We start from the raw sequence: 25,303 nt of genomic DNA, 5'->3' as shown, positions 1-25,303 counted from the left end.
CTGGTTGAAGATAGATCGCCAATGATGAGGAAGTGAGGTACTTAGGCAAATTTCTTGGTGAGCTGAAATCTGAATCAGAGTGATCTTGTGGTTACAGTCACATCCAGAGCCATGACTGCTTGTCTGTTGTGCTGACCGAAACTTTCCCAGGTTTCAGGCACCATGTGATGTGCTGAGTAGAAGCCAGGCTCCTTTCTGTGTGACTAAGGTACACTCATGCAGCCATGGAGGGATCAGAAGTCAGAAAGCATTTTGAGGAGTTTGGGGCACCCCATAAATGTGGTGGTATGATATCTTCTTGTCCCTGGCTTGTCATCCTTACTGCAAGGAGGCCCTTTCCTGGCAAAGAGAACCATCAGTGGCCCAAAGTCACAATCAGTTAAAGCACTCATTGACTGTTTTCCCTTCTGCCCAGTAGAAGAGGGGACTCTTGAAAATTGGCATCAAGTTTTACTCATATTTAGGAACTCGACAGAAACAGCCTCTGGTCAAATGGCATATTGGAGTTATCAGATAAAAGATGCTATTTTGTATAAGCAAATGAGCCCTTTGCAGTCCTTTTGTGAATTATCTATGGCCTGAATGCTGTACTGCTCAGCATTCTGTTCCATAAACATCTATTTAATGAGTTAATTCTTTCCTATATTTCTGTTGTTGGAGTGAGCTCACAGACTCTCCATACAGGCCGTTTTCATAATGCTTGATTAATGTTCTGTTGTTAATGTGCCTCATAAGACCTGGATCACTGGCTTTATTGAAATGGGATTTTTAGAGTTTCAGGGGCAGCACTCATGTTTGTGGACTCTATCCTAAGAGGTAACTCCAGCACTAAGTATTCAGAATGAGTAAATTAAAAAAAATAAAAATGAATGGCTAAATTTTGTAAACATCAACACAGGAGAACAACTTGGCTGACTGCTGAATCTTTGGAAAAAGTTACAGATGTAGTTTGAAAATAGGCTGCATGTATGGTGGTATATCCCATTCTGGAAGTGTAGTAAGTTTTGTTGGTTGATATGGAGTATGACAAATATGTCCATTTTTCATTTTCAAGTATTAGATCCGTTGGTTGATGTTAAGATTAGTATTTCCCAAAGAGGTATAGAGTTTGGATTTTTATCATTGTGTATATTATGATATTTATATCACACCATATTACTTTATTTTTTATTTATTTATTTTTTTAAAGAGAGAGTGAGAGAGGAGAGAGAGAGAGAGAGAGAGAGAATTTTTTAATATTTATTTTTCAGTTTTCGTCAGACACAACATCTTTGTTTTGTATGTGGTGCTGAGGATCGAACCCGGGCCGCACACATGCCAGGTGAGCGCGCTACCACTTGAGCCACATCCCCAGCCCACACCATATTACTTTAAAATGGAAAGTTAAAGAGTGGTCTTTTAGGGGCTGGGAATATAGCTCAGTGGCTAAGTGCTTGCCTATCATGTACAAGGTCCTGGGTTTGATCCCCAGCACTACCAAAAAACAAACGCAAAACAAACAAACAAAAACAACTAACAAGCAAACCAGAAAATATCCCTCCAAATAATGGCTTTTTTATATGTTGAACATTTCAGCTATTAATAACTACCCAGTAATTATCATTTGAAACTGTCATTATAAAAAAACAAAATAACTTTCCTATCTAGCAGACTTCATTTATATGAAACATGGAAAATGTGGAAGGTGATCATTTAGTTCTACTAATGATTTACTCCTTTTTTTGTTGTTGTTTTTGGTACTAGGGATTGAACCCAGGGGTACCATACCAGTGAACTACATTCCCAGCCCGTTTTATTTTGTATTTTTAGACAGGAGCTTGCTAATTTGCTGAGGCTGACCTGGACTTGTGATCCTTTTTCCTTAGTCTCTCAAGTAGCTGCAATTACAAGTGTGTGCCACCATACCTGGCTAGGTGATTTATTATGAACAAATGTGCCATTTTTTTGTTAGTGCTCTGTTAATTTTTATCTTAAGCAAACTAGTTTTCATAATTTAGATACAAAATAAACATGTCTTTATATACAGAGCCAGATTTCTCATAAAGAATTGGACTGTGTCCTTTGTTTCAATAAATATTCATTTGACTGACATATTTGAGTATTATGATCTGACAGTGTGTTTTAGGAAACAGAGGTGAATAAGATGAGTGAGTTCTGTTATCTTGTGGGATTTATGTTCAAATGAGTAAGGCCAGTTATAATATCAGACACAACAGACTGTTTCTAAATTGCTTAGGATAAGAATTAATGTACCTCTGACAAAAATATCTCATTTTTTTCTATAATAAATCATTAGAGAACTATCTGGGTGAGGTATAAGGTTCTGGGTTTGATCCCCAGCACTACATGTGGTGGAGCATGCTTTAATCCCAGAGAATCAGGAGGCTGAAGCAGGAAGATCACAAGTTGGAGGCCAGCCTTAGCAACTTAGTGAGAACCTATCTTAAACTATAAAAAAGGCTAGGGATATAGTTCAGTGGTAGAGGACCCCTGAGTGCAATCCCCAGTATTGCACACCCCCCCAAACAAAACAAAACAAAACAAAAACAATTTTTACAGTGTCTGTCTGAACTTCCTCACCCTTTTTCAGCTAGTTCCTCATAAAACATGTGCCATCTCACTTCCTCATGAAAACTCTTCAGATAGTTGACTCCCATCGTCCCAGGCTAAACATCTCTAGTATTACTAGCCATCCTTACCTACTCCTCTTGAGCTCTTTAAGTCCAGGATTTCTTGCTTCTTCAAAGACATTTTAATATGTCTGAGAACCTTTGGAATTGGAGGGATCAAAATTCTGGATCTGAGGAGGGCAGTGGAGGAGAGATGAAATACTAGGGTAAGCATAGTCAAGGTTTTTGAAGGTAGTGTCTGTTTCTAGAAGCAAAGGATCCCTGCTGTGTTACTTTTCTGGAGTCCTGGAGGAGGGCCCACTGCTAGGACTTTTTTTCCCCTGCAGAGCTGTGGATCTAACCCAGGGCCCTGACATGCAAGGCAAGCACTCTACCACTGAGATAGACCCCCAACCCATATGTAATATGTGGGATTACAGGTACACGCCACCATGCTCAGTCCCACTGGAACTCTGTGACTAGAATTTGACAGTTGTTGCCCATATTAGGACTGTCTACCAAACAGTAGTTGAACTGGCCCCATATCAGTATTATTTATTTATTTATTTATAACATTTAGTTTTTAGTTGTAGGTTGACACAATACCTTTATTTTTATTTTTTAAAATATGGTGCTGAGTATTGAATCCAGTGCCTCACACATGCTAGGCAAGTGCTCTACCTCTGAGCCACAACCCCAGCCCCATATCAGTGTTATTTAAAGTAGCTCTTTGGCTGGATATGGTGGCACTTGCCTGTAATCACAGCTACTCCAAAGGATGAGGCAGGATTGCAGATTTACCACCAGCCCTAACAATTTAGAAAGATCTTGTCTCAAAAAATTCAAAATAAAAAGAGTGCTTTTCTAGAATGCATAAAGCCCTGGGTTCAGTCCCCAAGTACTGGGTGGGGGGGGGCAGGGAGCGGGGAGGCAGAAGATCTTTTGGCTTGCATTAGGTCTGTCTTTTAGCAATTCAGTGTACCCCATACCACTGAGAGTCTCTGTACAGCAACACCAGGTTGGGAATTATCCCTGCACTGCTGTGAGGATTTTTCTGCCCTGCCCCTCTATGTCAGCAGGCTACCTTGTTTCTTCCCTGGTTAGTATCTCTTTTCAACTCTATTGAGTCTCCTTTTCCTAGGGTCTTCTCCTGCTTGAAGGTACTGCATACTCATGCAGAGATTTGTGGAGGACAGCTACCCTGCCTGTTTCTTTCTGTTTTCTCTCCACATCATTGATCTCAGATTATAAGGTTTTGCCCACTGGCTGCCAGCTCCAGGCATCAGCTAGGAGGGGTATGGGAGAAGAGTCCTATGTCATCTGTCATCCTCACTTCCCACCCCTCTCTCAATGTGTATTCTTTGATTTACTGAGTAGCTTAAGGAAACTGTGTTTGGGCTGGCAGAGAAGATAAGGGATTCCAGAAATTCTTGTTGCTTTCTTCCAGATAACTGGCTAAATTCCTCTCCTCTACATTCTGCTTCAGAGTGAGGATAGGAGAGAGTTGAGCCCAGATCTATCCTGTAATTGGACCTTTTTGTGTTTGTCATTTACTCTTGATCCTTCTGATCAAAATTTATTGGCCCATTAATTTTAATAATGATGATAATTATAATGATTGTCATTATAGTCACACCATTCATTTAGCCTAGGCATTACCCTATTCATTTAGAATTAGATAATGTAAGCTCAAGTGCTTGCCTAGATTCTGGCATGTTGTTGGTGCTGAACTAATGGGTTTTGCTTTCACCACTACTCAGATTGGGAGGGGTGGTTATCTTTTTGAAGGATTTTGTTTGGGGTTTTCAGTGATAGTATCTTAGTATCTTTGGTCTGAGGATATACCTTGGTGCTTGTTTTCTTTTTTATTTTATTCATTTTCTTTTTCTTTTAACTTTCATTCATTTGTTTTTCTTTTCTGCACTGGGGATTGAATTTAGGGGCACTTTATCACTGAACTACAACCCTAGTCCTTTGAAAATTTTTTATTTTTTTTTATTTTTTATTTATTTTTTTAAAATTTTTTATTGTGGGTTGTTCAAAACATTACAAATTTCTTGACATATCATATTCCACACTTTGATTCAAGTGGGTTATGAACTCCCACCTTCACCCCATACACAGATTGCAGAATCACATCAGTTACACATCCATTTGTTTGTTTGTTTTGAGACACAGTCTTAATAAGTTGCTGAGGCTGGCCTTAAATTTGCAATCCTCCTACCTCAGTCTCCTGTGTTGCTGGAATTCCAGGTGTACACCACTGGGCCTGGCTAGCTCAGTGCTTAGAAGGCATAAGGCCCTCAGTTCAGTTTTCAGCACAGGGAACAGCAACAACAACAAAAAGTGTCTTTGGCCTCCCAACTCTGTATCCTGGATTATTTGAATGGTCTAGTCCAGTGATTCTCAATGTGTGATTCCCAGATCAGGCTCATCTGGGAACTTACTAGAAGTGTATGATCTCAGGCCCACCCAAAACCTGCTGAATCATAAACTCATGGTTTGCATGCAGCCAGAAATGTGTGTGTGTGTGTGTGTGTGTGTGTTTTGCTGGGGATCAACGCAGGAACTCACATGTGGGAAGAAAGTACTCTATTACTGAGCCACATCCCCAGTTCTGGGGCCAGCAATCCTGCAATCTGATTTGTGACAGTCCTTCAGAGGATTCTGATATTTGATTAAGCTTCTTCACTGCTGGTCTAAGCCATCATCCTGACTTTTTCCCCCAGGTATTTTCAGGGTCCTTTCAGCCTAAACTGTGAAAGTTGTTACTCTTAAGATGATTCTGTTGATCAGGGAAAGATCTCAGAAGGGTTCTCAAAGAACAGAATTTTTAGGGATTGGCTAGCTTCACTTAGCATAATCTGCTCTAGTGCCATCCATTTCCCTGCAAATTCTATGATTTTGTCATTTTTTAATGCAGAGTAATACTCCATTGTGTATAAATGCCACATTTTTTTAATCCATTCGTCTATTGAAGGGCATCTGGGTTGGTTCCACAGTCTTGCTATTGTGAATTGAGCTGCTATGAACATCGATGTAGCAGTGTCCCTGTAGCATGCTCTTTTTAGGTCTTTAGGGAATAGACCAAGAAGGGGAATAGCTGGGTCAAATGGTGGCTCCATTCCCAGCTGGGCTAAAAATGGGAGTTCATAACCCACTTGAAGCAAAGTGTGAAAGATGATATATCAAGAACTATGTAATGTTTTGAACAACCAACAATAAAAAAAAAAAAATTAAAAAAAAAAAAAAAAGAACAGAATTTTTAAAAATTGTGCTGAGGAATTGAACCCAGGTCCTCCCGCATGCTAGGCAAGCATTCTACCATTAAGTTACATCTCCAGCTCTTTTTTTTTAAATTTTGAGCCTGGGTCTCCCTATGTTTCCCACCCAAATTTACAACCTTCCTGCCCCAGTTTCCTAAGTGACTGGGATTATAGGAAGGATGACATTTGGGGCACAGCATAAGACTTGTGGTGGAGCAGGCTGGGGCCACTGGGGCTTGTAATTTGAAAAAGAGGGATATACCTGACACTCCTGTTAGAGCAATCAGAGGAAGACAGAGCCTGACACTGACTTCACCTCCACAGAAAGGAAGTATCCTGCCATGGGGCTCTGGCAGTACATTTCTGGGTCAGAGCTGCCCTTCCTTGGTCTGTGCCTCCATGGGCCATACCTGCTTACTCACAGGTCTCAGCTTTTCTGGATTTCCACTGGCCTATCCCTTTCCTGATCTGAATGGGTGTAAGCATAGATGGAGGTCTTTAAATAATTTAATCTAGTAATAGGTTCATAGGCCTGAGCACTTGTCCCCCGCATCCCCCCACCCCCTACCCCAGGTGATTTTGTATCTTTCTGTGTAGATCTATTATATGTTTGATTTTTTTTTCCCCCCAGTACTGGGCATTGAACCCAACCAGCCCTTTTTTAATTTATTTATTTACTTTTTGTAGTTTTTATTTGTTTTATTAGTTATACATGATGGTAGAATGTATTTTGACATGTTACACATGTATGGAGTATAACTTCTCATTCTGGTTGTACATGATGCAGATTATTATTTGTTTTTTAAAAATTTGAGACAGGTCTTACTAAGTTTCCCAGGCCAGCTTTAAACATGTGATCTTTCTGTCTCAGCCTCTAGAGTCTGGGATTATAGGCCTTTGCCACCATCCCTGGCTATTTTTATGATAACTTTTTAAAGCAATATTTTTTTTAATGGAAAAGACTTTTGTAATATTTTCTAGGTTAATTTGTTTTTTTTTTTAAGTTTGTTTTTTTTTTTTTTAGTTGTAGATGGACACACAATATCTTTATTTTCATGTGGTGCTGAGGATTGAACCCAGTGCCTCACACATGCAAGGCAAGGGCTTTACCTACCACTGAGCTACAGCCCCAGCCCCAGCCCTTCTAGATTAATTTGATTAAGAATAGGAGGGGGACAAAAGGCCTGGTTCACACATTTCAAGTGTCAGGGAGTAGGAAAAGACTTTCAATGACAGATTATGAATTAAGGCTTGAGAGTTTATGTCATTTTGTCTGCTATTTTGATCCCTGACTGTCTCTGGAGGAACTGGCAGCCTTTGCCAATGAGATTCCTGTGATGAGAAAAGTCACCTTGACCTTTATTATTTTTTAAAATATTTATTTTTTAGTTGTAGTTGGACACAGTATCTTCATTCTATTTATTTATTTTTATGTGGTGCTGAGGATGGAACCCAGGGCTTTACACGGGCTAGGCGAGTGGTCTACTGATGAGCTACAACACCAGCCCCTCACCTTGACTTTTTGAGAACATTCTGTAAGTAATAAGATTATTCTAAGGGTTGTAGGTTTTTCTTAATTGTTACTGAAAAGATGACCATTGGGCTATAAGGAAATGAAGGGGTGATTTTGAGGTAGCTGGAAGTGAACTAATTTGGAACCCTGGGTTCTTCTATAACAATAGGAACCCTAGATCTCCTTTTAAAATTTATTTATTTATCTTTTAAATTTATTTTAATAACAGGTTGTCTATATTCCATTGGCTTCATGCTGTCTTGAGGGCACACCCAGACTGAAGTGGAGGTAAACTGAGGTGAAGGAAGATAAGATTCTGGGATTTTTTGTATTGGAGCTCATCCAAGTGCCCTGGCTTAAAGGGAGGAACTCAGTGCAGTCATAGTTGTTGGGTATGGAGCTGTTGAAAAGATTCTACATGAAAGAAAGCTGGGATGGCCTGAGGGCTGGAAGTGTGTTTATGAATTATACTGTAGTCAGCAGTGATGGGGCTGGCTATAATCCCCAAAACTCTGGAGCCTGAGGCAGGAGAAATCATAAGTTCAAGGTCAGCCTCACAACTAGCAAGACCTGTCTCAAAAAAAAAAAAAAAAAGGGGGGGGGGCTTGGTCTAGGGCTCAGTGGTTTAGTGCCCCTGGGTCCAATCTGTGGTAATTCTCTGCCCCCAAATTGTGCTGCTATGTAGAATTTGTGCTTCTTTTTTCCGCCCTGTATCATTTAGAAATATTTGTCTGTCTTGCTGAGTAGAAGCCAAAAGACTACAAATTTTCATGAGTTCCATCTTTATTTAGTCAGGTTGCTCTCACCCTTGCCATGACAATTTCCTAAGGAATCTCTCCTGATTTCAGAGAGAGCCAGTGAAAAGGGCTGTTTCTTAGAGATGAAGCCAGATCTTTCCTATTTCTTCCTGACCCTTCTCTCAAAGCCTGGGGCCATTCCTTCCTCACCCCCGCCACCCCAACTACCAACTATTATTTTGGTTCTGCTGCTCTGTTTTCCATTTCTAGCTAGATGTTTCTTTACCTTTTTCTCTTTCTTTTCAATTAAGTGGTTACTTTTCCATCTGAGCTATTGGCAAGGATTTACCGAGAGAGACAAGGCAAAGCGGCCACTTTACTGGAGTGTGGCACAACTGCTGAGCCTCTCATGGCACAGGCTCTGCAGAGACGCAGGACTGTCACTTCAGCAAGTGTCAGATGTACACACACTGCTCACAGAACTCCCCACACATAGTCTTAAATAAATACCACAGACGTATTTTCCTATTTCATATCTCAGACCCCTCTACTCATCTCCACATCTCCATCTATTTATTTATTTATTTTTGTACTAGGAATTTAATCCAGGGCCAGTCTACCTCTGAACTACATCCCCAGCCCTGTTTTGTGTTTTATTTTGAGAAAAGGTCTTTCTAAGTTGCCAATGTTGGCCTTGAACGTGGGAACCTTTTGCCTCAGTCCTTCTAGTTGCTGGGATTACAGGTGTCTACCACTGAGCCCAGTTTCCATCTGTTTTTTTTTTTTTTTCCTGTTGGTTTTTAAATTTTCCTCCTCAGTACTTGGGATTGAGCCCAGGAGCACTGTGACACTGAAGTATACATCTCAGCAATTTTTATTTTTTATTTCTATTTTTTGCTTTTGAGATAGGATCTCACTAAATTGCCAAGGCTGGCCTTGAACTTGTGCTCCTCCTGCCTGTCTCTTTGTGGAAATTCTGGTTGTGAACTCCCTTGCCAGGCTCCATCTTCTTTTCTTTTCACCCCCCACCCCATGCCCTTAGTACTGGGGGTTGAACCCATGGGTGTTCTACCACTGAGCTTCACCCACAGTCTCTTTTTATTTTATTTTGAGACAAGGTTTCACTAAGTTTTACAAGCTTGCCTCGAACTTACGAAGTGCCTTAACCTCTGGAATCACTGGGATTATAGGCATGACCACGGGACCTGGTTTCATCAGTTTTTCTAATGTGATTTTCCAATTTCTCAATTACCATTTCCCTTCATCTCTTTCTCTCATATATCTTCCCTCCCCTCTCTGATAAAACAAGAATTCAATACAGTCTTTACTACTTTGTTAGAGAAAATAGTCTGTTCCCTTGGCCAAGACAGGTTTGCTGCCCAGCCTGGGTAGTGGGGAGTCTAGTTGGACCCTACCAATAGGTTGTGAATTTAGGTTAATTTGGGAGCCCTTCTTTCTCCCTGAGGAGAGCCTTCCCAGGTTGAACTAATCTTCATTGCTGGCTATATCCTTTGTTTGTTTTGAGTTGTTTTCTCAAAGGGCACTGTGGTTTCTGCTTCCCTGTTGGAAGTCCTGTGCCTGTGGAAAAGTTCCCTGTAACCTTCCAAGGTTTGTACTCTGTTCCAAAGGGGCTCTCAGAAATGAAAATGGTCCTTTTTTCTTAAATGATCTCACAGATGATCAAAAGGAGCACATAAAAACTGTTCTGGGGGCTTGGCAAGGTTGCCAGTGTTCTCTTTACCTCTGGTCTGGGATTGTAGGTTTGAGACAGTTGTCTCGCCAACAGCCCTTGGCTGTCCTTGGGGATTAGGATAGAGAGATGCAGAAGGGGAGGTAGGAGGGGGATAGTAATGCTTTGAGGAAGTAGAACTGCTTTTAAATCGTAGGAAAGGCACTTGAAGTTGGGTTGTCATACTTAGTATTGACAAAATGAACCTCCAGGAGCTGGTTTGCTGTAGTTTCTTGGAGGATTGCTTGGCTGCCTGTCAGCCCTACCCCATTGCTCCTGGGAGACCTGTCTGGATTGGAGTGGCTGTGCCAGCAATGGAGGAGGAAATTCCAGAGATGGTGTTCCCTGAGCACAGGGGCTGCCTGATAGTAGTTCTGTGATTTTTCTATACATTTCTTCCTCTCTAGTGAAATGGGGTGGGGTAGTAAGTAGAGAGTTCTGTGCGGATTCAGTGAGGTAATATAGTAAGTATCAAGTATGCTAGGCTTGGGGGCATATACCTGTAGTCCCAGCTGCCGCAGGAGGATTACAACTTCAAGTCCAGCCTCAGCAATTTAGTAAGACTTGTCTAAAAAAAGAGGTATTCAGTGATAGAGCACCCATAGGTTCAATCCCTGAGTATAGTGCCCATCATGTAGCAGATGTTCAGTAAAGGGAAGCTGTCACTTTATGAATTATGGTATTAGCAATTATTAATATTAACATAACTTACTTTCCTTCTTTCTATCTTTCTCTTTCTTTTCTTTCTTTCTTCCTTCCTTTCTCTCTCTCCCTCCCCCCCCCTTTCTTTCCCATTGCACCCATCAACAAGTGTGAACTCTTCATTGAAAAACAAATTAGGAGGAAACATAGAGGACCCAGTACCAAGGGAGATGAAGGGGTGGGATCATAAGCCCGTCTTCATTATCTGACGTTCCCTTTCCACATTTTAATTCTGTGATTCCTTGAACAAGAACACTGTCAAATGAGACCCACGTTCTTTCCAACACAGTTGACCTAATTATCACCAGTGCATGAGAACTCTTGGAGGAGACACCTAAGTCCCACTCAGGAAAGAACCCCTGGGGGAAATATGAGAACAGGAATTGGAGGAGAAAGAGAGAAAGAGGTGGAGGGGACATAAGTTAAAAAAAAAAAAAAAAAGGAAATGCCAGACCTGGTGTTCTCTGAGAACAGGGACTGTCTCATAGTAGGTTTTTTTTTTTTTTTTTTTTTTGCCAGTATTGGGGATTGAATCCCCAGGGGTACACTGAGCTATGTCCTCATCCCTTTTTATTTTTTATTTTGAGATAGGGTCAAACTTGTGATCCTCCTGCCTCAGTCTCTGGAATCACTGGAATTACAGGTGTGGCGACAGTGGCTTATTTCTTACTTAGAACCTGGCTCTGATCTATGACTATGGTGAATAGAGACAATACATGGCATGCGCCTACTCTCCCGAATCCGACAGTCTACTTGGAAGGATAAAAATATCCATCAGAAATTCAACCCAATAACAAGAGGACCTATGAGCTCTACATGAAACAGGACATCATGAGTGGGCCTGGTGTGGGCAGGAGTGGCTGTGGAATATACCATGGCAGAGAAGGAATGCAGGAAGGGAAAAAAAATCATATAGAATGCTGTCAGGAAAGAAAAAAGGCATTTCAAGTCAAGAGGGCAGGCATAAATAAATAAGGGAGAGGACATGGCAAATACAATGGTAACTGGGGAGGCAGGAAGAGAGTTCAATAAACAATAGATAAATAGGTGGTAAACATTTATTATGTGAACAAATCCAGGGAAGAGTTGGAATGGAGGCTCTGCTAAGGTTTGTTCCTTTTCCTTCTTCCTACTCAAACCTGTTAATTCTAGGCTGCACGAAGTACAGAATGAGCATTGTAGAATAGAGGAGCATGTTTAAAATTTGGAACAAATTTTAAAAAGGAAAGCAAACTAGAGGTGTTTTCATCTAGCTATTTAATACATGTACCTATTGAGTCTGTTCATTGTGCCAGGCACTGTGCCAGGTGTTGGAGAGGCTGGGATGCCATGGGTGGCATGACGTTACCAGAGCTTTCAAGAGCCTAGGAGTATAGCCTCACAGAGAGACAACAAGTACAGTGGCAATGAGAGGATAGAGCGAGTGGGGCGTGGTGGTGTACACCTGTAATCCCAGTGACTTTGGGAGAGTTGAAGCAGGAAGATCTCAAATTCAAGGCCAGGCTGGGCAACTTAGTGAGATTTTGTCTCAAAATAAAAAAATAAAAAAGAATGAGGGCAGAACACCCCTGGGTATGATCTCTAGTACAAAAAAGAAAGAAAAAAGAAGAGTTCATGCTTGTATAAAGCTGTATAAGATGAAAACCTGTCATCTGGGGAGGAAGGTAATGTATTTGGTGCCAATAAAGGAAATGGGAATGATTAATAGTGACACTGGGGTTATCCTTTATTTAATGGGTTTTATTTATCCATGTTGTCTTCATACCAACCTATTTCTGAATTAAACTATAAGTTATAGATTGGTTCATTTGATATTTTTTGAGGCCAAATATAAAAAGCATTTAAATGATCATAAACTTTACAGATGACAAAGGGACTGTTTTGGTGGAAGGAACTGCCTGACACAGATAAATAGCTGGTAAACATTTATGGAGTGAACAAATCCAGAGAAGAGTTGGAATGGAGGCTCTATTAAGGTTTGCCCCTTTTCTTTCTTCTTCATACTCAAACCTGTTAATTAAGATAGCAGCTTTTCATTTTTCAGTAATAATCAAAGGAGAATTTTTGAGGAATGACTAGAATAGAATTTATTAGTGGCTCTCCCTTTCCTTTTCCCATTTCATTGTGGGGAAGCTCCAAGAAGGCCACTATTGCATGGATGTCCACTGGAAAGTGCATAAAATTCATGTTTTGGGGGCAGAGTCCATGTCATTGAGTAATAATTAACTGCTAATGGCATTGTCTTGGGTGCTCAATTGTATATAATCAAGAAATACTTAGTTTCTCTTCAATGAGAGTTTTCAGGCAAAGACCACCTACAGGTCTCAGAGGCTGCTTTTGCTAAAAACATTGACTTTTAGATTTGCAAATGTGGGAGACAATTGGTATTTCTGCATCCATTTTGCATCTGTCTCCTTTGCTCTGAGTCATCTTGGATTCCAGGAACAGGGTCTGATTGATAAACATCTTATGATGAGTCCAAAGGATTCCCCAAGCCAACAGCAACTTTCTTATCACCTTTGACAAGACCCCACCTTGTTGTTTTGGTGCTGCAGATTGAACCCAATTCTGAGATAATGATCAACCAGACCACAGTTTCACCACGACTGCTTGACTGTGCATATTTCTGGTCCCCTGGTTTGTATAGTTCAGAAGCTTATGTCAGTGTACCTGAAGAAAGGACTAGAAACACTGGTCCCCTGAGTTTTCCCACTGTATCGGTGCTGATTAAAGTTTCCTTTCTGCTTTTCACCATTACTTTTTCCATTTGTTTTTTTTGGGGGCAGTGGCTGAACCTCTGGTCTAGGAGGTTTTTTTGGTATAGAAGATTGAACTCAGGGGCATTCAACCACTGAGCTACATCCCCAGCCCATTTTGTATTTTTTATTTAGAGACAGGGTCTCACTGAGTTGCTTAGCACCTTGCTGTTGCTAAGGCTGCCTTGGAACTTGCGATCCTCCTGCCTCAGCCTCCCGAGCTGAGCCACTGTGATTACAGGCATGTGCCACTGGGCCTGACCTCAAAAGCTTTTGAATAAGCAAGAGGAAATAAAGGGGAAAGCTCCTGCTGGTTTTGTGTGGCCATGTTCAACCATGTGACATGTCTGTTTTCCTTGCATATCCTCATGTGCAGTGGAGGGCACATTTATGAGGGTGCTCTGCCCAAAGAGGATTATGGGTATTTTTCTTGTTGTTTTGGGGCTGGGGATTGAACCCAGGGGTGCTACTATTTTTTTTAAAAAATTGGGACAAGCCAAGACTGACCTCAAATTTTCAATCTTCCTGCCTCAGCTTTCTGGGTAGCTGGGAATACAGGTGTGTACCACCAGCAAGGGTTCTGCAGTAGAGTTTCTTGGCAGCTGGATGCACTGGCTGCTGTGTTTTCTAGTTGCAGCTGAATCTTATCTGGGAGTTTTCAGGTCTGAGTTTCTGTAGAATGGAACTAGTTCATTGAGCCTGAACTGTTCATAAAAATAAGTCACCAAGAACCAAGTAAAGTGCTTTTCAATTGGCAACTAGTGGAGAAAGTGTCTGAGACAGATACTAGCAGTAAGGCCAGTTAGGGTTTCTCTTACCCAGCTCTTTGCAGGCTCAGAAGAGAGGAAACTCACGTAGAGGCTGGGCCTGCAGCCTGGTTCTGCTGAATTTCTCTCTCAGGGCTTTATTCTACCACGAGGTGGGTAATATCTTGGAATTTCACTTTTCTGAGTGAGGAAGCAGAGATACCTGGTTTCAGGGGATGGAAGGCTGAGGGCACTCACCCTTCTGGCCCCCGCCCTGCACCTCACCACAAGGTGCTCCAGGTGAACTTGGGTTCACAGACAGCCTGTTCCTCAAGCTGTTGCAAGAGAGAGCTCCTCAGTGCATGCAGTATGAAGAGGGTGGATTGGTCCATCAGAACTGGGTATGGTGGTGCCCACCCATAATCTCAACTAGGGAGTCTGAGGTAGGAGGATCACAAGTTTCAGGCCAGCCTGGGAAATCTACTGAGACTCTGTCTCAAAAGAAAAAATAAAAGGGCTGGGGATATAACTCAGTGCTTAACCACTCCTGGGTTCAATCCCCAGTAGAAAGGAATGTGGTGGGGGGCAGGGGAGAGGAAGATTGGTCCATCAGTCCCACCAGGAGTGTGCCACAGCCCCCAGCTGCTGTCAGGCAGTGTGCGGAGGGTCAAGGGCCAGGTGGCTGCAGTCCAGTGCCAGCCTCCTCCAGGTCAAACCTGGAAAGCATTTTATGAGGATGGTGAGGGAGGGATGAGCAAAGGGTGTGGGAGAGAGCCACACTCATTTAGGGGCTTTGGGCGGCAGCTAAGGGAGCCTGGGAGGGAATGACATTTTAATTACACAGTGAGTTGTCAGACCTATAATCTTCCCTGATAGCCCTTCTTATTTTCTAGTCATCAGAGGCATCTGCATATGAATCGGAGGTGCTGAGGCTTAAGCTTTCTGTTGACTGTAAGGCTGCTGTCAGTCTAACCTTTTGTGATCTTGTCCTGGGTAGAGAGAGGCTGAGAGGAACCTAGGTTATAATAACTGACTTGCCAGAGAGTCTGATTCAGGCATTTCTAGGGCTATTCATATTTCTTTGCATTGTTAGGGATTGAACCCAGGGGTGCTCTACCATTGAACTACACCCCCAGCCCTTTTTATTTATTTGTTTTTTAAAGTGTGACCCAGAGTCTCACTAAGTTGCCCAAGCTGGCCTCAAACCTGTGATCCTCCGGCCTCAGCCTCTTGGGTAGCTGGGGTTATAGGTGTGCATCTCTATGCCAGGCTCAGGGCAATTTTTTAAAAATCTGAAGCAAAAGTCAACCCAATTCCAAAAGATAGCTGAAGATAATGCAGGATCCTGATTTTTTCTTGCAGCCCTGACTTCTGAGGTGGGTCTCAGGAGGACCTGAGGATACTCAGATTTCTCCTTATAGGCCTTGAAAATGAGTATGTCACATGATATTTGGTATCAATATGCAGCAGATATCCTAATGATTGTTTAACTCTAATTTAATTCATTCTTTCATTTATTGATTTGGTGTTTATCGAGTGCCTTCCCTATGTTACTTCTTGCTGACCCTTTTGTCAGACCAGACAAGTTGCCTACTTTCAGAGTTCATGTGCGAGGGTTGCTTGAGACTCTCTGGACAGCACCCCAATACTTATTTATTAATTTTTTCATTGCTGAGAAGGGAACCCAGGGCCTCATGCCTGCTAGGCAACCACTCTACCACTGAGCTATATTGCTAACTATTTTCATTTTTTTTTTTTTTAATTTTAAGACAAGGTCTTGCTAAATTGCCCAAGCTGGCCCTGAATTTGTAATCCTCTTGCCTTGGCCTCCCAAGTAGCTGGGATTACAAGTATGCACCACCAAGCTATGTAGATGGGGTCAGAGAGGGTGGTGTCTTAACCAAAGTCTCAGATTTGAGGGCCTTGTTTTCCCAGTTAGATAGTAAATAAGCAGCTGGAGGGCAGGATTAGGGTTTGTCCTGCATAATACCCCCAAACAATAAGTCACTCAACTAATATACACTGAATAAATATGGCCAAGATATTCCTTACAACTTTTCCTGCCATTATCACCAAATGATTCTAGACTTGCCATCAAAGGGTTTTGCCTTAAAGGGGCAAAGCCCTGCCAGGTTCCCTCTGGCTCACCACGAATGCAGTTTTAACCTGCATTTGACCATCAAATCTCCTTCTATTTCTAGAATTATGTGGGATGAAGTAGGAGGAGACTGGATAGAGGGCTTTGCTCTCTTAGCAGAATCTTGCAAAGGTGCCTTTTAACGGATGAGAAAAGGGATAGTACCGTGTATGGACTGTCTGCTATGCTGCTATACACTGGTTACTTCCTCAGGCTTGTTTAATCTTTGAAACTTTGTAAGGCTCCATAGAGAGTGTGATTCCAATTTTGCTGAGGCTAAACAGCAGGTAATAGGCAGAGCTGACTGCAGTCTGGGTCTCTGTCCTTCCCACCTTGTTTGCCAGACCTTCTGAGAAATATGCAGTAGGTGAAGTCATGAGCTTTGAGTGGTTTCTATAGTTTACATAGGACATGTCCAGGAGATGGGATTCCCTTGACAATCCTGAACAGCAGAGCATAGATCACACATGGATGTGTGCTTGTGTAAATTCATGTGAATTCTTCTGTCCTCAGAATGAGTACTGAAAAACTGCCAACCTTCACAGCCATTCCCCAGATACTCCTGCCCTGGGATACAATTGAATGAACTGGTTATAACAATTATTATTCTGTGGCTAAAACACATAATTCTGGGTTTGAGAACAACTGTAGTAGTCTGGGCTAATTGTTTGATTTGCCCACTTGAAATTAAGAACTATGAATTCTGTATGCAAATGCAAATTAAGCAAGATGCAAATTAATGCTTTGGTCCTGGAATCCAGAGGGCAGTGGATGCCCATTTGCTTTGTCAGGAGGCAGTGAGTAGTGGCAGAAATTGAGCTCCTGGAGATGGAAGCTGCTGGGCACTGGGGGTGGCTTACTATGTGAGATCTTAGTGAACCTGTTTTACTTCCTCAGTTTGGTTGTTCCATCCATTCCTTAGAAGAAAAAAATGACAGGGTGTTTGCCATTTCTTTCCTAGGTCAGTTTTATCCAAAGTTGTGATGTTTTCCAGGGAGAGAACTACTGGCCATCTAGAGAAGAATAAAAGGCCACGTGTGACATGTGACAGGTGACATGTGAATCACATGTGAATATTTGGTGTGATTTACTCTTATGGCCTTTGTAGGGTTCCTTCTTCCATCAGTCTAAGATCTGGCTTTTTAAAAAATGTTTTGGATACCAGGATTGAACCCAGGAGTACTTTATCACTGAGCTCCATCCCCAGAACTTTTAATTTTTATTTCGAGCAGGGCCTCAATAAGTTGCCCAGGCTGACCTTGAACTTGGCAATCTTCCTGCCTCAGCCTCCTGAGTCACTGGGATTACAAGTGTGGGTTACTGTGCCAGCCTTGGAACTTGGGTTTTGAAACCTAACCCTGAATTTCCCTCAGGACCTTTATGATGACAGAAAAATAATCATGAAGCATCCCTCTTCACTTCCTAGAAGGCAGGTTCTGAGACATGGAGAGGCGCTCTCTGTGGATGCCAGGCTGCAGGCTGCCCACCTTCCCTGGTCCCACGAAAGCAGGTTAAAGGAAATCTTGCCCAAGTGCTGGGATGTTTTGTGAGGCATGGTGCCATCAGGGAGCAGAGAGGATTGTCTCCAGAGAGCTTTTAAACTTGGGACTTCTGCTGCAGCCTCCCTGGTACCCTTCCCCTGGGATTTAGAAAGTGCTAGACTTGGTTTAGAGGGACATCACCCCTGAGGAATTCCTTGGAAGATGTGAGGATGACCTGCGGAGAATCAAGGGTTCTCGAAAGAGAGGGGAAATGTATATTGCTATGGGTGAATTCTACCTCTGTCTCAGGACCCTGATTAGATCTATTCATTTCTATCCTGAGGTAGAGGAAATGTATTTTTTAGGTTAGACTTTTATATAGATGCATATCTAGAACAGGGAGGTAAAAAATCCCATTCCCTGGACACGAGGTACCTGAGCATTGTGATGAGACAGAACTGCATTTTTCTTTGGAGACCATCTTACTATTTTGCCTATACTGGTTGTGAAGAACAGCACAGTTTTAAAAGGACAAGGATGTATTATTGGAACATGTTCAGAGGAGAGTTGAAGAGCCTGCCTTAGTTTGTGAGTTGGAAGGTTAGACAAGGATTTGAACCTGGGGGAGCAAAACTCAGATGTGATAGAATTTTTAATACCTGAAAGGCTGTTGGGGGATCCATGCATGCTTCCAAAGATCCTATCATTGGAATTATAGAACTCTTGGATGCAGGCTTTAGGGAGAGAGATTGTTTAATAAAAGAAGTAGTGAATTTCATTTGGGGGAGTATGTTGTTCATTTTTTCCATGAACATCAAAGTGATATGTGCTCATTGTACAGCATTTGAAGAATAAAGAATACAAAAACCAGTGAAATACTTGTAATATACAGAAGCAGCCACTATTACTGTTTGACATAATATCTTCTAGTATTTTAAATTTTTCTTTTTAAAGTTAAAATCAGCTGGGCATGGTGGCACATACCTGTAATTCCAGCGACTTGTGAGGCTGAGGCAGGAAGATCTCAAGTTTGAGGCCAGCCTGGGCAATTTAATAAGACCCTATCTTAAGAAGGGCTATGATGTATGTAGCTTAGTGGTAGAGTGCCCCTGGGTTTAATCCCCAGTATAACCAACCAACACACACACACACACACACACACACACACATGAAGTTGAAATCATAATACTCGTATAGTTTTGATTTTTACTTTTTAATGTAAGATTATAGGCAAAATATTTAACCTTACACTTAATAATTTGTGATAAACATCCATTTTAATGGTTTTATAAAATTCTGTGCTAAAGATAAGTAGGATTTTGTCTAATAATTTCCTCTAATGTGAACCATTAAGTTTATGTGCTTATTTGTGCTTTAATAGTAAACATTATTATAACTAAATTTCTGTATGTGTTTCAGATTATTTTTAAGTCCCTAGAAATGAATTTGTTGGGTCCAAGCATAGGACCAATTGAAAACTTTTTATCTATATTGTTACATTTTTTACAGAGATGTTATGCCCGATTATATTCCATATTAATTAAGATGTTTTTGCTCTAAAGGATTAGAAAACTTAACCTGACCTGGTTTGAATAAAAAGGAAATGTGTTGGTTTCTTCTTTCTTTCTTTCTTTCTTTCTGTACTGGGAATTGAACCTAGGGCTTCTCACATTCTAAGCAAATGCTCTAACACTAAGATATATCCTCAAGCTCCCTAAAGGAAATGTATTGGCTTATGTAACTGGAAAAAAATTTGGGGCTAAAAATTCGGTATGCCTGGACACAGGGTCTCAACTAATGTCCATAGGATTCAGTTCTCTCCTCTTCCCCATTAGTGAAGGTTTGTTGTCTGTGGTGGCATTTTTTAGGGGTATGTGTGGGTGGCTGTAGTTGAGCCTTGAGTCAGGGTTGGTGTCTACAGGATTGGACAGGCAGCCTGAATCATCTCTCCTGACTTTGTCAGAAGAACTGCTCATTTCTTTGGTCCCATTATATCTGGTTTCGCTGACATGAAAAAGATTGTGTTTTTCCTGTGACATTCTTTATTAGACAAAGGAGGTCGGTTATAGAGCCTTAAGGGGTTGTTTATTAGCTCATTTCTCCACCTCATGCTTGTAAACCTATCTGTTCCTTCATCCATCCAGGTGATTATTCAGCCACAGAGATGCAGATGCCCCAAGCATGCTATTTACCGACCCCAAAAAAAGAACTTGAAGGACTCAACGGAGGGGTTTTGGACATTTCATTACTTACGTGCTACTCTGAGGTGACAGGCCAAGACACAATGCTGCCCTGTTGCTTATGAGCAGGAGAAATACTTAAGATAGGTTGCGTGCGCACTCCACAGATTAACTTCTTCAGATTTTTAGAAGTATATTCCTTTACTTTACAACCAGGGTCTCTCTGCTTTGATCCTCACCTAAAGATTGGAGTCAAGGGAAGTGGCCAGTTTCCCCTCTCCATTTCTTTCATTATCACCTTCATTAGAGTCCTTATCTCACTGCATGGAACAAGAAGCTTTCCTAGCACTGACCAGTGTTTATCCCAGCAGTGATGTAGTGGAGTGAGCCTGGACTAGGAGTTAAAGGATGTGTATTCTCATGCAGGTTCCCCCACTGGTCAGTGCCTTAATTGCAATGACCCAGGCATATCTGGGAGAGGGAGCAGGGAGCAGGGGCACAGATGATCTCTGGGTCACATCCTCTAAAATGTCTATCTTTGTGACTTTATGTGTGTGTGTGTGTGCGTGTGTGTGCACGCGCGCTTCTTAGGATTGAATTCAGGGGCACTCTACTGTTGAGCTAAATCCTCAATCCTTTTATTTTATTTTGAGACAGGGTCTTGCTAAATTGCTGAGACTGGCCTTGAATTTGTGATCCTTCTGCCTCAGCCTCCTGGGATTACGGGTGTGTTCTACCACCCCTGGCTGTTAGATTTTTTCTTTTTTCAGTAAAACCATGCTCTCACTGGCTTTCAGACCTACCCAGGTGTCATCCACTTCTCCTTAACTGTGCCCCACCCCCAACTCCAAAGCTTTAGGTCATCTTAAAGGTTTATGTTTATGTATCACTTCCTTCAAGTTTTGTTCATCCTTTGATTGGGAGGCTGAATAGCCCATTGCTGATGGTGAAGAGTGAAATGGTTCATGTTTTTGTTGCCTCGGTCTAGGCAGGTGGTGAGTGGGCATGGACCACAAATCTTGCAGCTGGCCAGTGGGTTCAGAGTGGTGGTGTCACTCTGAACATAGTTCACAGTAGGAGCCAGGAGGAAGGTATTCTTTTTTTGTTTTGGAACTGGAGATTGAACTGAGGGGTGCTCTACCACTGAGCTCTATCCCCAACCCTTTCTAATTTTTTTTTTTTTAAATTTTGAGACAGGGCCTTGCTAAGTTGCTGAGGCTGGCTTTGAACATACAGTCCTCCTGCCTTAGCCTCCTGAGTTGCTGGGATTTCAGGTGTGCACCACCACCCCTGTTAGGGAGGAAGGGGACCTGTGTCCTCTGCCTCTTGGGCATCATTCTGTGTACATCTTTCTTGGGCACATACTGTGTTAGTGCCTCTTACCCCCATAGTGTGAGTCCCAGCCTTTGATAGTGCAGCTGCTCCCATTTATTTAGATGGCTTTTAAAAGGGGGAGGGACAGAGGAATGTATATGTCAAGCTCAGGCTTTCTGAATTCCTAGAAATCGTTTATGAATCTGAATCACTGGGTTGGTGTTGCAGCAATTATCTGTGAGGGAAGTGAATGGATGGTGATTTGTTTACAGGGTATGACTGGGGGGGCTTCAAGAAAAAAGCTGCTAAAATTCATTCCAGATTTTTGTTGAATTGGATAAGATATCCAGGTTCTCTGTAAAACCAAACATTTATGAGGCTGAATAACACAAGGCATTGAAGCTGTTTTGTAATACTTCACTTAGCATAAAAACCACATTACTAATGCATAGCTCTTTTTTTTTTTTTTTTTTTGTACTGGGAAGAATGAACCCAGGGGTGCTCTATAACTAAAATACATCGATAGTCCTTTTTATTTCTTATTCTGAGTCAAGATCTTACTAAGTTGCTGAGGCTGGCTTCAAATTTGTAATCTTCCTACTTCAGCCTTCTGAGTTTCTGGGATTCTAGATGTGCCCCATTGCATCTGGCAGTGCTTAGTCTTTTAATAAAAAAATGACATGAAAAGAAAATCTTTGAGCCTCAGACAAGATATTGGTTCCTGGTGATTATTCATATATTTATTGAACAAACATTTATTGGTTGTTGTGTGTCAGGCATACTTGAACCTGAATACACATCACTCCGTTTCTCCCAGGTACAGTAACAGTTTGAGCTTTATTTTTGGAATGTTTGAGAAGTAATCTTGAATTTATTTTAGAAGGTCTGGATGTTTAGTTAATGGGGCATGGAGCTTACTTTTGCCACTTGATTATAGGAGAAAGCATTAATAATGAGCTTGGCTCTTCTTATCTGCCATACCACAATTTTCCCCCCTTAGTAGAGAGCAACTATTAAATGAATGGGGGCCAGAGAAAGTGCAATTTGTAAAGTAAGCTGGGCGTGGTGGCACATGCCTTTAATTCCAGTAACTTAGGAGGCTGAGAGGAAGGATTGCAAGTTTAAGGCCAGCCTCAGCAAGTTAGTGAGACCCTGACTCAAAATAAAATAAAAGAAGGGCTGGAGATATAACACATTGTTAGAGTGACTCCGGGTTCAACCAACCCAACTCCCGCCAAAAAACAGAAACAAAAAGACGAGAATTTAAAAAGTGGGATTCAAGTTAAAAGGTTTTCCTTACCTCTCCATAACCATTCTAATACACCCATACTTATGCTTCTGTTGGCATTTTTCATTCACAGTAACAGACAGCTTTTCCAGGGATATTCTAGTGACCTCACTTTTGACTGTCTCTATTAAGGGAGACTTTTCAGGGTGACTGGCACAGAATTATTCGTTTGAGAATCATAGCTGTCTTGCTTTAGGTCAGCCCTATTGTAATTGCTAGCTTGTGCATTAGCCACCCTGCAAAATTCTGCACTCCATAGACCTTACTCCATGAACCAAATAGGGCTTTGGGGCCTTTAGTGGCTCTTTGGTGGTGTCAAGAGTCAGAAGGCTTTCATATAGTTGGATTATCTCAGTAGAGCAATTGTTTATGCTGTTCAAGTGAAGACCACTTTGCCAGGGACTTAGGAGTCTTCTGTTTACATTTTGAAAGGCAAAGCAACAGGAGAAAGCAGTTTAGAAAATGTTATACCAGCAACTGGAAAACTCAAAAGAGCAAGGAAAGAGCCAGGCATGGTGGTGCACACCCGCAATCCCAGCTACTCCAGCTACTTGTGCGGCTGAGGTAGGAGAATTGCAAGTTCAAGGCCAACTTGGGCAACTTAGTGAGAACTTGTCTCAAATTAAAAATAAAATATGAAAAGGACTGGGGATATAGCTTAGTAGTAGAGCACTTGCCTAGCATGTTCAAGGCCCTGGGCTCAATACCCAGTACCAAACACACACGTACCAAAAAAAAAAAAAAAAAAAAAAAAAAAGAAGAGAAAAGAAAAAGAGCAAGGTCAGGATGGCTGGGGTGGGGGTGTAACTCATCGTAGAGAGCTTACCCTATGGACTCCGGGTTCAATTCCTGAACTGACACACAGAAAAGGGGTGTGTGAATAATATTTAGCTACTTAGTTAGGAATAGGGTAAAGGAATATTTATTTCAAGGAGCTCTGGAAAGGAAAATGGACTAGAGCATGTTAGATCAAATTCCACCACTTTTCACCCCAAAAAAGGAAAAAAAAGACACAGTATTTTCTGTTTTCTTGTCTCCTAATTTGTAGATTTGGTTCCTTTGGGTTAGTGAGATTTGTAAGAAGATGGGGGTGACCCTATCATCTTGTTTAGAATTGGGTAAACTAGATCTGCAGGCAAAAATGTGTCCCCCCTCCCACCTCCTGTGCTTATAAAGTTTTATTTGCAACATAAAGTGTGCTCATTTGTTCATGGTTGCGTCTGTACAAGTCCCAGAGTGATGGAGTTATGAATGAGGCAGTCTTTCCTGCAAAGCCCAAATATTTGTTCCTTTGGCCTTGTATAGAAAACCTTTGCCAACAGCTGAAATTGGCTAATTCTTGTTATAATACTAGGAGGGGATTGTTAAGGTTTGTATCGTGGTGATCTTTTTATTAATGTACAAGCATGCATTATTTGTTATTGCTAACAAATTAAGTAGGGCAAGGAAAGGGGAGTGGAAAATTACCCATTGCAAAGTGGCCATACAAGACTGGTATGAAGCATTGTTGTTACCAGACAAATTTGATGTGGTCAGAAGATCTTGCTGTGCAGCCATGGGTAATTCATTTTATCTCTTTGACCCTCAATTTCTTTAACTGTAAAATGAAGATAAGATGACCTGTCTCATAACATGATTGCTTGGACCCAATGAAATAAAGCCATGAGGACATCCTATAAATGGTAGGAAGGCTATAAAAATAGAAGGAATTAACCAGCATCCATTTGTGCTGTTGCAGCTGCTGCAGTTACGTGCCTTGTTAAACTACCCTATTATTTAGAGACTGAGAAATATTTGGATGGTCATAATGTGCTGCTCTAGAAAAAGCAGTCGCCAGTGGGATTTTTATCACATAATTAGAGAGTATGTGAAACGCACTAGTGAAAAGAAGCTGCCTGTGTTTTAACATAGACCAGGGATCCTGAACCTCTTGAGGATGTCCTAGAACAGTGTCCTTGCTCTGGTCCCTTTTGTGGTCCTGGCTTCTGGCCAGCATGAATTCTGGGAAGTCCTGGACATAGTGCCAGGGTCACAAGAGCCTTAGAGGTCCTTGCAAATTCACCGTCTGCCCACTGGACACCTCTGCTTTGGACAGCGAGGTGCGAGACAGACACTGCATGAGTGAGTGTGCTGAAGGATGGGTCAGGCTGGAAACCCAGGGGACAGCAGGATTAGGAGGATGACAGGTTAGTCTGAGTGACAAGCAGAGCTGTTCAAGCTGGTCCTTTATTTACTCTTGGCACATGTGTTGATTCAGTCAGTTTTTTTTTTTTTAAAGTGGTAATACCAGATATTTTACAGGGTTGTCATCGAAGATTGAACAAGATACAGTGGATAAAGTGTTAAGCAAGTATCTGGCATGGAGGAAATCCTCATTAAGAGGTAGTTATTATGTTATTTTTATTGTCCTTATCTAATTATTTTATATTCACTAAGTTCATTCCTGATCCAGGCTGGGGAACAGAGGCAGGAGGTAAAGTGTATAGGTTCTAATCAGCCTTGGCCTCTACCAGCTGGCTGTGATGTGGGAGGACCAGAGGTGAGCGTGCTGCATGTATTTCCCTCAGCAAGGCCAGGGATGCTACCAGTGCCCTGAAGCTCATTCTGCTCACCTTCCAGGGTCCTCCCAGCCTAAGTATCCAAATGTCCCCTATCCTCCAAGTTCCAGTTTGGGACCCAGCCTCTTCCTGACTAACACTGGCCTACTATTGTCACACTTTTCTCAGAACCCTGAGCACTTATGTACCACATTTAACTTTGGATCATATCCCACCTTGTTATTTTATAATTGTTTAATGCAGCTTTCAGACAAGAGATATGTCTTATTTTTCTTTAATTCCCAAAT

General features: G+C 41.7%; 1 protein-coding gene across 7 annotated transcripts in view; it reads left to right on the top strand.

The window, feature by feature from the left end:
• The window catches only part of LOC107147452 (carboxyl-terminal PDZ ligand of neuronal nitric oxide synthase protein), a 323,970-nt gene that overhangs the window by 104,146 nt on the left and 194,521 nt on the right, over positions 1–25,303 (top strand). Inside the window, exon 1 of one of the 7 annotated variants that reach the window (XM_048810130.1) lies at positions 24,774–24,840. The exons of 5 other annotated variants lie outside the window; for them this stretch is intronic. The gene's annotated coding sequence lies outside the window, so the exon portion shown is untranslated. Of the gene's footprint in view, positions 1–24,773; positions 24,841–25,303 lie in introns of those variants that run through there. One more of the 7 variants, XM_048810131.1, reaches the window with a different exon arrangement.

The sequence above is a fragment of the Marmota marmota genome, unplaced genomic scaffold, assembly GCF_001458135.2.
Source record: "Marmota marmota marmota unplaced genomic scaffold, marMar, whole genome shotgun sequence".
NCBI classification, from domain to species: Eukaryota; Metazoa; Chordata; class Mammalia; order Rodentia; family Sciuridae; genus Marmota; species Marmota marmota.
The sequence above is the reverse complement of the archived record's forward strand: the minus strand, read 5'-3'. Positions and strand labels throughout refer to the sequence as shown.